Source organism: Chiloscyllium plagiosum, unplaced genomic scaffold (genome assembly GCF_037043375.1).
Source record: "Chiloscyllium plagiosum isolate Xiang-an unplaced genomic scaffold, Cpla_swu_hap1 HiC_scaffold_17, whole genome shotgun sequence".
In the NCBI taxonomy this organism is placed as follows: domain Eukaryota; kingdom Metazoa; phylum Chordata; class Chondrichthyes; order Orectolobiformes; family Hemiscylliidae; genus Chiloscyllium; species Chiloscyllium plagiosum.
Window position 1 is genome coordinate 51,479,835 of NW_028270155.1, and position 15,957 is coordinate 51,495,791.

Consider the following 15,957-nt stretch of genomic DNA (forward strand, 5'->3'; position numbering starts at 1 on the left):
GTGCAGTGAGTGGGATGCAGGAGGAAGAGAGGTGATGAGATCTCCTCAGTGAGTGAGTGGGAAGCACAGAGGACAGGAAGGGTCAATAGTTTGGGAGAATGAGGGGCGTGTGAGTTGTTGAGTGAACATGAAACATGCAAGAGTGTGAATTGTTGTCCATGAGCCCTGGTGAGAGTTGTATGCAGTGGTAGAGTTATAATAAATAGTCCTGTCAATGTGAGGTATTAGTGGAAAGATCATAGTGCTTACCCTTGCTGATGCAAAAGTTCATTGACTTTTCTTCTTCACTGCTGAGCGTAATGTTTCACCAAGACCACTGCGCAGACCAAGAATGCTATCTCAATTAAGAGAATGGTCACTGGACCCAAAACATTAACTCTGATTTTTCTTCATAGATGCTGCCAGACCTGCCAATTTCTGTTGTGTTTGAAATAAATGCTGAGATGCTGTCATGACCCAGTCCTCACTCTCCACCCTTTGTCAGTTTCATATGATCTGAAGCTCTTCTGTCTGCATTTAGCTTCCTCATCTCTATTGTGACTTGCATGCATTTTTCAATATCTCAAATGTAACAGGATCCATTCGATAGAGTCTGAACTGGCTGATGATCTGCAGCTGCTGCCACATGTGAGGCCAATGGTGCTTTAAGGCTTGAGTAGATGGATAGGTGAGATTTGCATTTATGTAGCACTTTTTTGACCACCAGCCACCTCAAACTTCTCTGATAAAAATGAAGTATTTTTGAAGTAGGGACAGGAGTGGATCATTAAGTTCCTTCTTTCTACCCAATCATTCAATAATATCATGACAAGTCTGCTTATGGTCTTAGCTCCATTTTTCTGCATGTCTGCCTGTCAATGAAAGTTAAGATGTTTCTGAGCTCACTCTGACTCCTTGACTTGTCTTTTGTGTTCCAAGAAAGTCTCACAATATGTACGGTGCCTTCTTGCATAAACACTTCATCATTTTGGTTGGTCACAGGCCAGGATCTTCCACAATATGTTGGTTATGTTCGACCTCTTCAGGGATACTCTGAGGGCATCCCTGTATATTTCTGCCCTCCTCCTGAGAGTATCCCATTGTGACTGAGTTCTAAGTTGAACAACTGTCTTGGAGGTTTGGCATGATGGATAAAAATGACATATCCCACTCAGAGGAGTTGGTTGGGAATGATTTGTGTTGATAGTCTGGGCAGGTTGGCTTAGGAATGGATGCTGCAATTGTACTACCTTTCCTATCATCAGATTTAAGAGGTTTTGTGAAGTCAGTGGCGATACTTCTCCAGTGCTTTGAACTGCCTTCCAAAGCATACAGAAAACTTTTTGACCTTTCTTAATGATCCATTTCCCAAGCTTTTGTGCTCCCTCAAATTCAGTTCCACTTTTCTGATTATAACTCCATGATGCACATTGGGATATTTTCTCTATTAACAAACACAACTTGTATATTGTTGTTGACTTACATTGATTGAGTATGCAAAGAATATTTAGCAAACCGTACAGGAAACCATATTAATACTGTTGGAATTCTCCAATGAATTATGATGAAGACTTGCAGACATTGTTTTTGAATTTTTCCAAGTCTGTATTTCCTAAATGCCAACTTTATCCCCCAAATATAAAGGCCATTTTGCCTGAAGGGGGAGTCTGCAACCAGCAGGTATAGTTTCGAATGAAGGAATATTCTACTTAAGATGGGGATGTGGAAGAATTTCTTCCCTCACAACGGTTTTTTTAGTGTTTGGTGTACTTTTCCTAAATTGAGCAGTGCAGTCTGCATCACTGAATATATTCAAAGGCAGGTCAGATAGATTCTCATTGACAGGCAATCAAGGGTTATGGGAGACAGGCAGGAAAATGGAGTTAACACCACAAGCAGACTTGTCATGATATTATTGAATGATTGGCTAGAAAGAAGGAACTTAATGACCCACTCCTGTCCCTGCTTCAAAAATACTTCATTCTCATCAGAGAAGTTTGAAGTGGCTGCAAGTCTTCATCATTACATAAATGCAAATCATTCTTTTATAGACCAGTTCATCAGTTATTGGAAAAATAATGGAGTCCTTACTGAAAGCAAAAATTGAGGAAGATTCTCGAAATAAAAATAACTGAATTGTCAGCATGTATTGTTAAATGGAGGACCTTTGTTTGACTAACTTGGTTGGATTTTTGAAGAATTACCAGAGAGGGATAAAGGTAATTCAGTCAATGTAATTTATCTTGGTTTTCAGAAAATGTTTGAAAATGTACCATTAATAAAGTCAGACAATCTGAGATTGGAGCACAAGTGGCAGAATTGGCTACAAAACAAAAAAGCTGACAATAGGAATAAATCATTGTCATTCAGAGTGGCAGAGAGTGAAAAGCAATATTCCATAAAGAATATGGAAAATGGTTCTGGGATCACTGTTGTTCACAACTTATAGTCATAATTTAAGAGGTTAGCATCAGGTTCATAATTTCTAAATTTGCAGAGTATGGTTACATTATGGGTATGGTTTCTTGAAGAGACAACCAATCCTGAAGAAAACTGCAGGTCATCATAAGATGGTATGAACAAACTTGCAGAATGGGCATATAACTGGGAGATCAATTTCAACATAGATGCAATTGACAAGGGAAATAAGATGGTTGTACATGTCTTAGAAAGTAATGACCTAAATGGTACGGACAAGCGAAAAGATTTGGAAATACAAATGCACAAATCACAAAAAGTAGCAACACAGGTTAACAAGGCCATTCAGAAAGCAAACCAACCATGAGGATTTATTGCCAGACGCACAGTAATAAAAGTAAGTTATTCTGAACTTGTATCAAACCTTGGATAAGTTGCAACAGAAGAATTATGTAGCATTTCCAGTCACCGCATTATTGACAAAGATACAGAGGTTCGCAAGAAGGGGAAAAGGATTTACAAAATGATGGAAATGCAAGGAAATGTCTATCAGGAGACAAAAAACTTCCTTCATTTCTAGTTTTAGGAAGATAACATCATGGTCAACAATAACTAAAAGTGTGGTCTGCAAGTTAAGCTTTGCATGCTGTACTACAGCACAGCAATCTCTCCCCTCCTCCCTTTTAGGTTTAGTCTCGCAACGTTGGGAAGTAAACAGCATTCTTTGAAAATTAGAATGGTGCATTTGAGCTGGCTGCAACAATACAATTCCTCTCAGAATGCCTTGTACAATAAAGGATCATTGGTGGGTTTTTTCATGTTGAGAAGTTGGGAAGCAGGATTTCTCCAAACTGCAATTTTTGAAGACAAAATGAAATTCATAATTATCAAATGACATAGACTCATTCTTAAATACTTCTCATTCCATGGTACATTCAATAAGGTGCAGGTCATCAGAATAATGGTTCCATTATTCTGTCTTTTCTTAAGAGATGCTATAAAATATGATTTTAGATTAGTCTTTTCCAACAGGTCAGCAAGCTGAAGTATTAGGAGCCAATTGCTGTCGTACAATATCAGAATTGCAACAGGGAGCACTTCACAAAAGCTATGTTGTCAATCTGATATTATGGAATAACTGCTCTTTTCAACATGCCCAAGGGCTTGTTTGAGAAAGAAAAGAAATTTTGTAATACACTTTCATATATTCCTTGTAAAATATATTCGGTTTTCTTTAATGGGTTTAACACAACAAAAATATCAGACAAAATTGTGTTCATGTCATTTTTAGGTTTAAAATTGAAAGCTCAGACAATAAGACTACATACTATTCTCTTTAACATTCTTACCCACAGATGTATCACCTATGCAATACTGAGACATTTGTAATCTGTACTGGAAGTTTATTGCAAAGAAGTGCTGCGATCAGGATGTGGGATTACTCAGTTCCAATAGCTTGCAATGTAGCCCATAGATTCCAACCTGACTGCCATGTAAAATGACTGTAGTCAGCACTAAATGCACTGTTTATTGGCTACATACTTGGACAGGGGGGCACAAAGTTGTGAGAAGCTACCTGTACCACCTAGATTAACCAGCAATTCATAATGAGGAAGTGCAGCCAATGTAGGTGTTAGAAGCCCTTCCAGAACTGATCCGGACCTGCTAAAAGCAGAAGATCGGCACAACGTGAAAGAGAGAGCAGAGTCCAAGATTTTCTTACACTATGCAAGAGGTGGGGAGATAAGCTGAGATGTCATCTGTCCACAATGGAGCTAGGAGCTCTTTCAGACAAGCTTTGACATGTCAATGGAACCTGATAGTCAAGGCATTTAATAGCAGGAGTCCAGGATGACATGAATATAATGCCATAAGAAATTCAATGACCTTGTATAAGGGCTTAAAGTTCGTGATTGTATCTTCCAATGCCAATATCCCACCAATTAGCCCCACATGCTGCTCACCTGCCCATCACTTACAAACCAACAACCTCAATGAATAACAACACATAGCTAACATTTACAGCTTCACCTCACCCTCACACACTTCGCACTTTTACATGACTCAGTTTGCATACATTGCCAACTATTAAACCACATCATCTGGTCACATTCCATGATGCTCACTTACACAATTACCTGTCTCTTGCAGAGCAAGGAGGCACATAACCAGAGATAGTCATACCAAGGATTGAGAAACAGGCCTGATCCCCATGGAGTTGTCAGTTGACTTCATTGGAGCAGCCATAACTGTGGTATGAGCTCAGGACTGAAGCCATTGAAGATTGTAGCAGGTATATACCTAATTCTGCTCATACATCCCAATTCTCCCTCATCCAATATTCTTTTCTGACTTGTAAAGGGTGCAAACTCTGACTTTCCCTCAGCACAAACCTACTCTCGTGTTTTCTCCTTTCAAGTTTGCAGGAATAAAACATGGCCAGGCAATGGTGGGAAAGCAAGAAGAGAAGAAGCAGGAAAACAGTGACAAAGAATATATAGTGGAGAGTACGTTTCCCTACTTCAAATAGTGCCAGATTTATGTCAATTTGGGACTGGTTATTACCGTAGTGCCTGCACAGATCAGACAGCATTCTTGATTGATATTGTGAGAGATTTCTGTGTTGACTCTGCAAACAAATTCTACCCTCCGCATCACTTGCTTCCACATTCATGGCTGCAAGCACTGGGCTCAGCACTATCGAGTATCGCTCAGAGATGGATCCATAGATGGTGGAACAGCAGTTCGCAAATGACCTTCCAGCTCAGCAGAGACCCAGCTTCCACAAGAGTTTTGTTGCAGAGGACAGCAGCAGATGGGCTCTTTGATTGGGTACAGAACATAAGATGCGAAAATACAATAAAACGCTGAGTGCCATCTGAAGCCTGACTGAAAGCCTATGACCAATATCAATGAACACAGCACCAACTTTGCACAGGCCTTTGCACAGATCAAGGCAGCCAGTCCCTTCAGCGTGGAAGTGGTAGGCAACTCTGTTCGCAAATTTGTGGAACCAGCAGTGTGGCTGATGTCTCAGCTTGCTTTGCCGCATAAGGAAAAGCCACTCAGTAATCTATAAGAGGCAGTAGAAGCTCAGACTGAAATCAGACATGCTCGGGCAGTCCCATCATAGCTGCAAGGACCAAAGCTCAGTGGAGATTTCCGTATGTCACAGCAGTTTAGCAATTTGTCCTCCAACAAATTACTAGGATTACAGGGGTACTGCAAAATCATCTACAGTCTTTACACCAAAAGGTAGCAGCCTCTTACCAGTTATGCTCTAGCCACTGGGATAGCTGTACATGGGCAACATTACACCAGGAACATATTTGGGATTGTTGACATTAGTATACAACACGAATGATTTCATTTATAACTTTTATTTTGCCTGGGCTTTTATTTTTACACTGTCGCACACCATGGGAGTTTGAGCAAGTGGAAATCTCAGAACTGATGTAAGGCACCCTCAGAGTGTTGCACATTCAGTTAATGGCATCTTGCACAATGGTGAAGCCTGCAATTCAAATAATGCTGTATGCTCACTTCCCCTGCTCCAACCTGGCAGGAGAGGAAAAAATACATTCAGCGCTTTTTGAATCTAATAAATTACTGATCCGCCTTCCCCAGCAGTAGACAGAAAACCAGGAGATGCTATAAATATTGCCTAGTTAGTCCAGAAGAAGTGAGATGCATAAATGTTCATAGCCAATCACTTTATAGGAACTGACAATGGTATCCTGCAGTTGATGGCAGGGTTTAGTCAGGATTTTTTTAGTGAAGCCTATTATACTGTTCTTCACGAAGACCCAAGTAGAAGAATTGATCCCTGAGCACTCATGATGAGAGATCTTCCCTCCTTCCTCCTGTCATGTTCTATGTTAACTGTGTCTATTTTCACTGTCCTTTTGTACTCTAAGTGGAATGCATATTACAACACACATGTCTGACAGGAAGTGATTTGTCCAAAGCTCTTGAAGTCAGGATAATCCTTCAATATGTGCCACTCCCTATAAACTTTAGCAACTTTGAAGACGTATAAAGCCCCGAAGGCATATGCAATCATAACGACATCCAGAAGAAATCAATCAACAATGAACATCAAAGCAGTTGATGATCACATTAAACTGTAATGTTGGCAGAGGAATAGAGATGGTGGGTTTATTCTTGCCACTGATATATGTTATATTGTGTGAAGTTAAGAGAGGTTAAGAGCATGAGCTCAAAATGACAGTGGTGGTGTCAAATCAACATTTCACGTTAATTGTCATTAGAATTTGCCTAATCTGTGTATTACTGGTAGATATTTCCTGTGTGTGCATTAATGTTCTCACCAAAATAGCAGCCAGTTCAGATTACCATGAGAAATATGCGCGTAGACCAGAGGCATCATCTTGAAGGCACAAGGGCATTTGTACCAACCCAAGGCAATGATATTTGCAGTCATCTTAGCTCCGTAATGAAGCAGATGTAATTTTTAAAATATGAAGTTTGTTTTATAAGCACTTATAAAATAATTCTCTTATTTTCAAAGAAAAATACTTCAATCTAATATTAGACCTTGGGCAGACAAATGAAGGCATAATTTATTTTCTATGTTTAAAATGCAATCAGTTCGATGCTATGCACTTCAGATTAAAGGAAACCGTTAAGTGTTGATGATTGTAATTTGATATCTTGAGTAACATTATTGTTAACATTACCTTTGTTCTTCATGTTTGCTTGATATGCTGTCCCAAGTGTTAGTTGTATTTGATACTTTAACATTACGAACTAATATGTTTCTTTTCGATAACTACAACACAATGGATCTCACCATAGTTAGATTCATGTATTTCATCAGTGAATTAGACAGTCAGGTGTTATCGGTTACGTTTCATTGTATGAATTGCATTTTTTTTGAAAAAGTAAATTAATACTACAATTTTGAGGCACAAACAATTAAAGTGAACAAGCCCAATTCATAGCAGTAAAATACGTGACATCGTTGACAAGGCCAAATAAGGCAGTGAGCACCGAATGCATTGACAAATGAAATAGAAAACAATTTCCAGACACTGACATTAGCCAGAAGAAAAAAGAAATGATGTAAAGCCATAGAGAAACAACTCAATATGAAAATGTACAAAAGTCTCAAATTGTCAATTCAATGGATCATAAAAAAGAAAAATGGGTGTATTACAATTTGAAGTTTTGTTGTTCATTGCACTTTTACTTGATCTTACATTACTTGTCACTATACCAGTGTCACATGTTTCTATATCATTAAATTTCTCATCTGATTGCAACATTCAACCACATGTGCAGAAGCTATTTTACTTTCCTTTTTGGAATAAATTCTTAAAAATCTACGTTTAAGTAGACACCAGGGAATGTTTTGGATGCACATTTAAAGTGCTTTTTAGGTTTTGTACATCCATCAATAACATGTTTTCAGGAAATATTATAGTAACTAAAGCACTGTTTCATTCTTTTGTTGTCATGCATACTGTCTGCTTTTCTTCCTGTCATCTTTGGGAGATTGTCAGAAAAGGCTACAAGACCAAGTAATATTATACAGCCAATGCCTTTAACGCATGTTTAAATACTTTGTGCTTGGAGTCATATATAATGCATAAGAGAATAACATATGTATTACACATACTCTTGCAATCAGATAATAGATGTATATAAATGTAAGACAAATATTAATTAATTCACAATTTATTGCACTAATAGCTTAACAGTAAAAAAATGTAAACTCCAAAGTCCTTAACTGTATTACCTAACAGCATTCGACAATTATGGAAAATATCACTACAGACAAAAGACAGAAAATATAAGTAATTTACAAAATAGAAAGTCAACTTTCTATGAAGTAAAAATATTAAAGACATATTAAAGACAAAAACATATTCAATTACATATCAGTCATATAATAGTTACAAAAGTAGGAGTATTACATTTAAAAATGTATAAATTTTCGATCATTTGATTTCAGTTAAGATGAATATTTGCATTTTTTGTATGTTTTGACATTGGAAGGTTATCAAGAAACAGAGGAACTGTTAGTGTGAACAACTCCCATATGTTATTGTTAGCTACAATAACATGTGTAGGTAATAAGACTTATCCAACATCCTGTCTCTTTTTCTTGACATCTGTCACTAATCACACTTATGATTTCCACTTCACTAGTACTGTTCAAATAGATTTTCAAAAATTGTTTTCTTCAAACGGTCAACCAAACCTAAACATTTTAAAGTTCATATTTAAGATGGGTGTATCGTACATGGATAAACAGATATCTCTATATAGAGGGACCTTGATATTGCGAACGACACGGGTGGGGAGTATTTTATTCAGATAATCGAATGTTTGGATAATCGAGTGCTGGATAATATGTTTAGCCAAGCATCGGGACCGAGCAATCTTGTTTGGATAATCCAAAATTCGGATAATCAAATGCCAGATAATCGTGGCTTCTCTGGAGTGTTGTCCATGGAGTGAATTAGCAAATTTGAAACACTTACCCAAAAAATAAATAAACATTGCTATGTATTTACACTTCAAGTGGTTTTGACAGGATGATAAATCTATGCAAGGCAATATACGTAGAGAATACACATTTCCTGCTAATGTCCCGTTAATCCTGAGTCTGTGAATGGTATGAGCTGAAAATGTGTTGCTGGAAAAGCGCAGCAGGTCAGGCAGCATCTAAGGAGCAGGAGAATCGATATTTCGGGCATGATCCCTTCTTCAGGAATGAGGAGAGTGTGCCCAGCAGGCTAAGATAAAAGGTAGGGAGGAGGGACTTGGGGGAGGGGCGTTGGAAATGCGATAGGTGGAAGGAGGTTAAGGTGAGGGTGATAGGCCAGAGTGGGGGTGGTGAGGTCAGGAAGAAGATTGCAGGTTAGGAAGGTGGTGCTGAGTTCGAAGGTTGGGACAGAGACAAGGTGGGGGGAGGGGAAATGAGGAAACTGGAGAAATCTGAGTTCACCCCTTGTGGTTGGAGGGTTCCTAGGCGGAAGATGAGGCACTCTTCCTCCAGCTGTCGTGTTGCTATGGTCTGGTGATGGAGGAGTCCAAGGACCTGCATGTCCTTGGTGGAGTGGGAGGGGGAGTTGAAGTGTTGAGCCACAGGGTGGTTGGGTTGGTTGGTCCGGGTGTCCCAGAGGTGTTCTCTGAAACATTCCGCAAGTAGGCGGCCTGTCTCTCCAATATAGAGGAGGCCACATATGTGAATGGTATGAGCTGAAAATGTGGCCTCCTCTATATTGGACAGACAGGCCGCCTACCTGCGGAACGTTTCAGAGAACATCTCTGGGACACCCGGACCAACCAACCCAACCACCCCGTGGCTCAACACTTCAACTCCCCCTCCCACTCCACCAAGGACATGCAGGTCCTTGGACTCCTCCACCGCCAGACCATAGCAACACGACGGCTGGAGGAAGAGTGCCTCATCTTCCGCCTAGGAACCCTCCAACCACAAGGGATGAACTCAGATTTCTCCAGTTTCCTCATTTCCCCTCCCCCCACCTTGTCTCAGTCCCAACCCTCGAACTCAGCACCACCTTCCTAACCTGCAATCTTCTTCCTGAACTCTCCGCCCCCATCCCCACTCCAGCCTATCACCCTCACAATAACCTCCTTCCACCTATCGCATTTCCAACGCCCCTCCCCCAAATCCCTCCTCCCTACCTTTTATCTTAGCCTATTTGGCACACTCTCCTCATTCCTGAAGAAGGGCTCATGCCCGAAATGTCGATTCTCCTGCTCCTTGGATGCTGCCTGACCTGCTGCGCTTTTCCAGCAACACATTTTCAGCTCTGATCTCCAGCATCTGCAGTCCTCACTTTCTCTGTGAATGGTATACCTGTTCATAAGTCACCACCAGGGCTCAAGTCTGGTGTACAATTGCGAGAATTTCTTACAGGTAACTATTTGGTCTCATCTTTTTTTTCAATGGAATAAAATACAGTGGAACTGAATTAAATGAAGGGTGAATTATATCAACAAAGCAACAATGACTTGCCCTGTTCTATTGAGCTGGAATGCGAATGGATGAAAGTCCTCAATAGATGTTCTCTTTAAGTTACTTGAATTGTTTGCTTTGAGAGACTTGGTACATTTTCTGTGTTTAGATTAGATTAGATTACTTACAATTACTTACTTACTTAGAAAGCACCTTCCAAATCCATGACCAATTCCATCTATAAGGACTGGGTCAGCAGATATAAGGGAACACCACTACCATCACCTGTCAAGCTCCCCTCCAAGCCACTATCATTTTCACTAGGAAACATATCAGGGTTGTTTCACTGACAGTGGTTCAAAATCTTAGAACTCCTTCTCCAATGGTATTGTTGATGTGCTTGCAGAACATAGATTTCAGCAGTTCAAGAAGGCAGCTCAATACCAATTTATCAAAAGGCAACACAGGATGGATAATAAATGCTAGTCCAGCCAATGATATCCACTTTTCATGAGTGATTAAAAAGTAGTTCTCACAAAACATTCCATATAATCCCCAAGACATATTTCTCTAATTGGCTGTTTGTCAATTTTGTCATTTCTAAATGAATCATCTCTATGTAGTCAAACTAATTCAGAGGTAAGTCTACTGACAATAAAGTTTAAGAGTTGCTGCCCAAAAGTAAATTGAGTTGAAGAATCCAAATTAATAACTCTTACAAAGTTATGAAGGATCCAAATGCCAAACTCAATAATCAAACAGAAATGGCTCGGACTTCTGAGGAAAGTATTTGGAAATTTACTTGTGATGTACACAAGTACTGATTAAATATGCAAAAATGGGAGTAATGTAAAATGGTCTACATAACTATTTTATTAAATCTTCACTATGCACAACGACCTACTATAGTTAAATAAAACATATTCATAAATATTTCACATCATGATTCACATCCCGGGGATATGCAGGCTACATAGGTTAGCCATGGGAAATGCAGGGTAACAGGGATAGAGTAGGGAGATTGGTCTGGGTGGGATGCACTTCAGAGGGTCAATGTGGACTTGATGGGCTGGATAGCCTGCTTCCACATTGTAGGGATTTGTATTTGCTGAGTCCAAATCAATGGAATGTTAGCAGTTTTGTAATTAGACAGATATAGTTCACTGCATTCATTCCATTGTTAAAAGAAGTAAATATTATTTGAGTTATTTAAATATGGATTTATTTTCTGAAGACTGAAAGACATGCACCATACTGTGTCATTCACTTCTAGGACCAAGATTCAGATCCAGAATGGACAGATAATGCAGAAAATTACCAAAGCTAACTAATAGAGGATAAACAGGTGGCATGTAGCAAGTAAGAACTAGAGGATTCATGGTCAAGGGAATAGGTTTGCTCAAAAAATGAGGTAAGATATAACAACGTAGAGGAGCTTGGCAAGACTACATAGGACGCCATCCTGACTTGGCCTATATTGCTATTCCCTCACCGTCTTTGGGACAAATTATTAAAACTCCCTTCTTAACAGGGCTTTGGGATGTTCCTATATCACAAGAACTGCAGTGGTTCAAAAAGGCAGCTCACCACCATCTTCTCCAGAGCAACTATTAATGGATAATAAATGTTGGCTAAGCCAGTGACATAGACATCACTTGATCAAATATAGACAAAGATGGCTGAAGCCTCTGGAGAAGTGTGAATATTCTGTAGGCCAGAGTCAGAAGATATTTTAGAAAACTCATTTCTACCTAATTTGTTTGGTGAATTTCTGGCGCAAAGCATTTGTATGCTGAAATAACTAAACTATGTAATCTGACTATTGGTTCCAATATTATATGACTTCATTTCCTAAGGAATTTCTTCAGATCACAATAGATACCATATGATGTTGCACAAGATCAGACCTCTGTAGAAGGCTTAACTTACATTTAACAACATTGTGGCTCATTTTTTTGACTTTCTTCCTTCTGTTTTGTTCACTGTTTCCAAGTTGCAATTTCTTTCTTTGAAAGCACTGAGCACTTCCATACCCAGCAGATATCTTTCAAAATAAATGCTTTCATTTTAACAGATGTAAAAGGTTTTAGTCACATATCTGAAACAACTTTGGGTCTGGGTTATTTATGTAAATATATTAGAAATCTGATTGAGATCAGAAAGCATGGCGTATCTCCAATTCTATTGTAACAATCTTCAATTTATTTAATCCAGGATAGAATGATCTTTGTAGAATCAGTTATAATTGCGCATTTTTTTCTGAATGCTCCTACACGCACTTTTTAGCTATTTTACTATTTCAGCACATGTTCAATACACAGACAACTTCCTTCCCAGCAAGTCTTCCTGGGATCCAAGTTACATGCTGACAGGTGGCAAATAAAATTCACGTCTCATAAGTAAAGCAATGGGAATCCCCAGTAAGAGAGAACCTACCCACCCCTCTTTGGCATTCATTGACTCAACATTGAATCAACATTGAATTCTTAATTGAAAGTGTGAGGGTTACTATTGACTAGAAATGTAACTGAAACAGCTACATATCCAGTGACATTACTGTGAGAGTACTTGAGGCATATAGAACACAACAGAATCGAGAGTGTGGTGCTGGAAAAGCACAGCAGGTCAGGCAGCATCCGAGGAGCAGGAGAATCGACGTTTCGGGCAAAAGCCCTTCATCGAGCTTTTGCCCGAAATGTCGACTCTCTTGCTCCTTGGATGCTGCCTGACCTGCTGTGCTTTTCCAGCACCACACTCTCGACTCTAATCTACAGCATCTGCAGTTCTCACTTTCGCCTATATAGAATATAACAGTTCAAGAGGTCCTTCTCAACATAATAAATGGTGTCTTTGTCAGCATGATCCATCCTGTGAATGAATAAATGCCTTTTTGAAATTATGTAGATTTTGTTCATCTGTTCAAAAAACACATTTTTAAGCACGCTGCTGTCCTCATAATTATTCTTTGAAATTTCCTAAATGTAGTCAATCTGTATGAAATAATAAATTAATGATTGCCCTGCTAAGGGGTTGTAAAAGACCTGATGTTAGAAACATTGAATAGTTGATGCTTGATCCTTGCACAAGTTAACTGAATTACCCATACGCCATTCAAGTTAGACAATCTTTGGGCTTTTTGTAGACCATTGCCTTTTAGTTCACCATTAGTGTTAATAGAATTCAGAAAGAATGAACTTGGATTTATGGGGTTCCTTTCCGTGTCTTTGGAATATCTCAAAGTGAAGGGCACATATTTCTGTGAATGTTGTCATGTTTCTAAACTGGCAACTCTTCGTTGATAGCAATATGCACTTGTGCAGCACCTCCACATAAACAGATCCTAAGGCTTTTCACATTGTCCCACAAAAAAAAACACATGGTGCTAAAGATAGGGTGAAATTTTTGTCAAAAAAGATTTTAAGAAGGAGAGAGATATTTCAAGGGAGTTAATTATAAGGAGGAATTTTCAGAGCTTAGGGCCTGAATAATCAAGAATATAGAAGGTGGGGAAGTCAGCCAGGAGCTTATCTTACTCTTCAAGTTTGGACACAACGAAAGCATGGACAAGGATTTCAGTAGCAGGTGAGCTGAAGAAGCGAGCAATACAAACAATGCCAGGTGTTCATCTGTGACACAGAAACTGTGAATTGAGCCAATTTCCAATACTTCAATCCTACCTCCTGCTCAGTAGTACCTGTTCACGTTGTGTTTATTGTGAGGTAGCAGGACAGGCTGACATTAGGGCTTTGCGTGCTGAAGAAGGACTGATGCAAAACCAGAGGCCAAGAAGGATAGATTAGTAGATCTATTTAGCTTCCGAGGTCATTAGCTCGGTATGAATGTTGGGCACCCGAAGTGTCACACTTCACCCCACTCACCTTATTAACCTTCATCCAAGCCTTGTGTCCCCTCCCTACCACTTACCTGCTCTGGACTCAATGTCCCCTGCCTACACCAAATCTTCATGACTCCTCCATTTCCCAACCAACCATCTGTGGCTTCTATGTCTCCTTCATATGTCTTCAGTAATTCCTATGACCCCAAATACCACCATGTTCCCTATTTAAACCCATGTCTCCTATCTCTTCCCTTGTCCCCATATCCCACAGTGCCCATTTAGTATTCACAATGGATAAAATTCATTAGTTCTATAAGCTTGGGAATGCTTTAGCTGCTTATGGAGCTATCAAGATAACCAAACACTTCATCAAACAAAAAGTAATATCTTTCATAGCTCTTAAAATGGTCAATCAAATAGTCTGGAATTCAGATACAACTTCGTCAAATAATTACAGAACTATCAAAATAAATAAACAACCATTCAAAAACCTTTTCAATTGCAAAATCCCCTGGGTAGACATAAAAGTTAAAATCAAAGCAAAGCTCACAGTTCTTTACATAGCTGTATTAACAACCTGTGTTGAGTTGAAACCATTAGTGGGTTTCAGTGCTCAGCCAAGCATTCATAATGATTTTCAATTCTAGAATGCTGCCAAGAAGATCTCCAGAACAGAATACATTAAAATCTGTGACATTGCTCCAAAACATGAATAGATGGCTAGATTGTCAACTAAAGGACTCAGACATCTGCATTTCAAAAGCTAAATAAATGGATGACCAGTCAGTCATTGAAAAGATCAGAAACACAGCACATATTTAACAGTGTAAAGTCAGAATCTTGACACAGAACAATTCAATGGAGAACGGCATTTCATCCAATGAATAATGTACTCTAACGCATCTGAAAACATTTCTACTTGTATAATGCTGGTCATTTTAATAGTCATTATACTTTTCTAAATAAAGTTCAGACAATAGAATCCTTACAGTGCAGAAAAAATCCATTCAGCTCATCATGTCTATAACAACCCATTGTAGGGCATCCAACCCAGGCCCCACCCTATTCCCGTAACTGCACATTTACTATTGCTAATCCATCAAACCTTCACATCCCTGAATACTGCAAGGCAATTTTTGCATGGCCAATCCACCTAGCCTGCACACCTTCAGACTGCAGGCGGAAACCAGAACACCCCTTAGAAACCCATGCATATGCAGGTAGAACATTCAGACTCAACATTGAAATTGAACCTGGGTCCCTTGTGCTGTGAGGCAGCAGTGGTAACCACTGAGCTACAGTGCTATCAAAATGTTGTATCAACTGTCACATGCATTGTGAATGTATTTAACTTAATATTCACTATTATTGGTTGGCAACTCTTTTTGAAATCAACCATCACACATTTTTCAACTCTAGACTGGGGATAGCCATTGATTCGTTTTTCTTCTGAGGGTTTGACCACTTTGACTATGAAAATGTCACTCTATGAATGGATAAGGTGCTAACTCCCAAAATGGAATCATGCATGTGGGCTAAGCAACCGCAGCCTTATCACACAGCAGCAAAAATAACTGGATGGAACCCAGACATCATTTTACCAGACCATGTATTTTCATTCCAACATGAATAGAGGCATGAAAATCTGCACCTTGACTTTATGCAGGTGGAAGTAAGTAATCTTTGTGATTGAGAAGATATTGGGTCAGAAGCTAAGCTAAAGCTTAACTATAATATTGGGGTTGTTAGCAGTCAGTTCAAACATGTG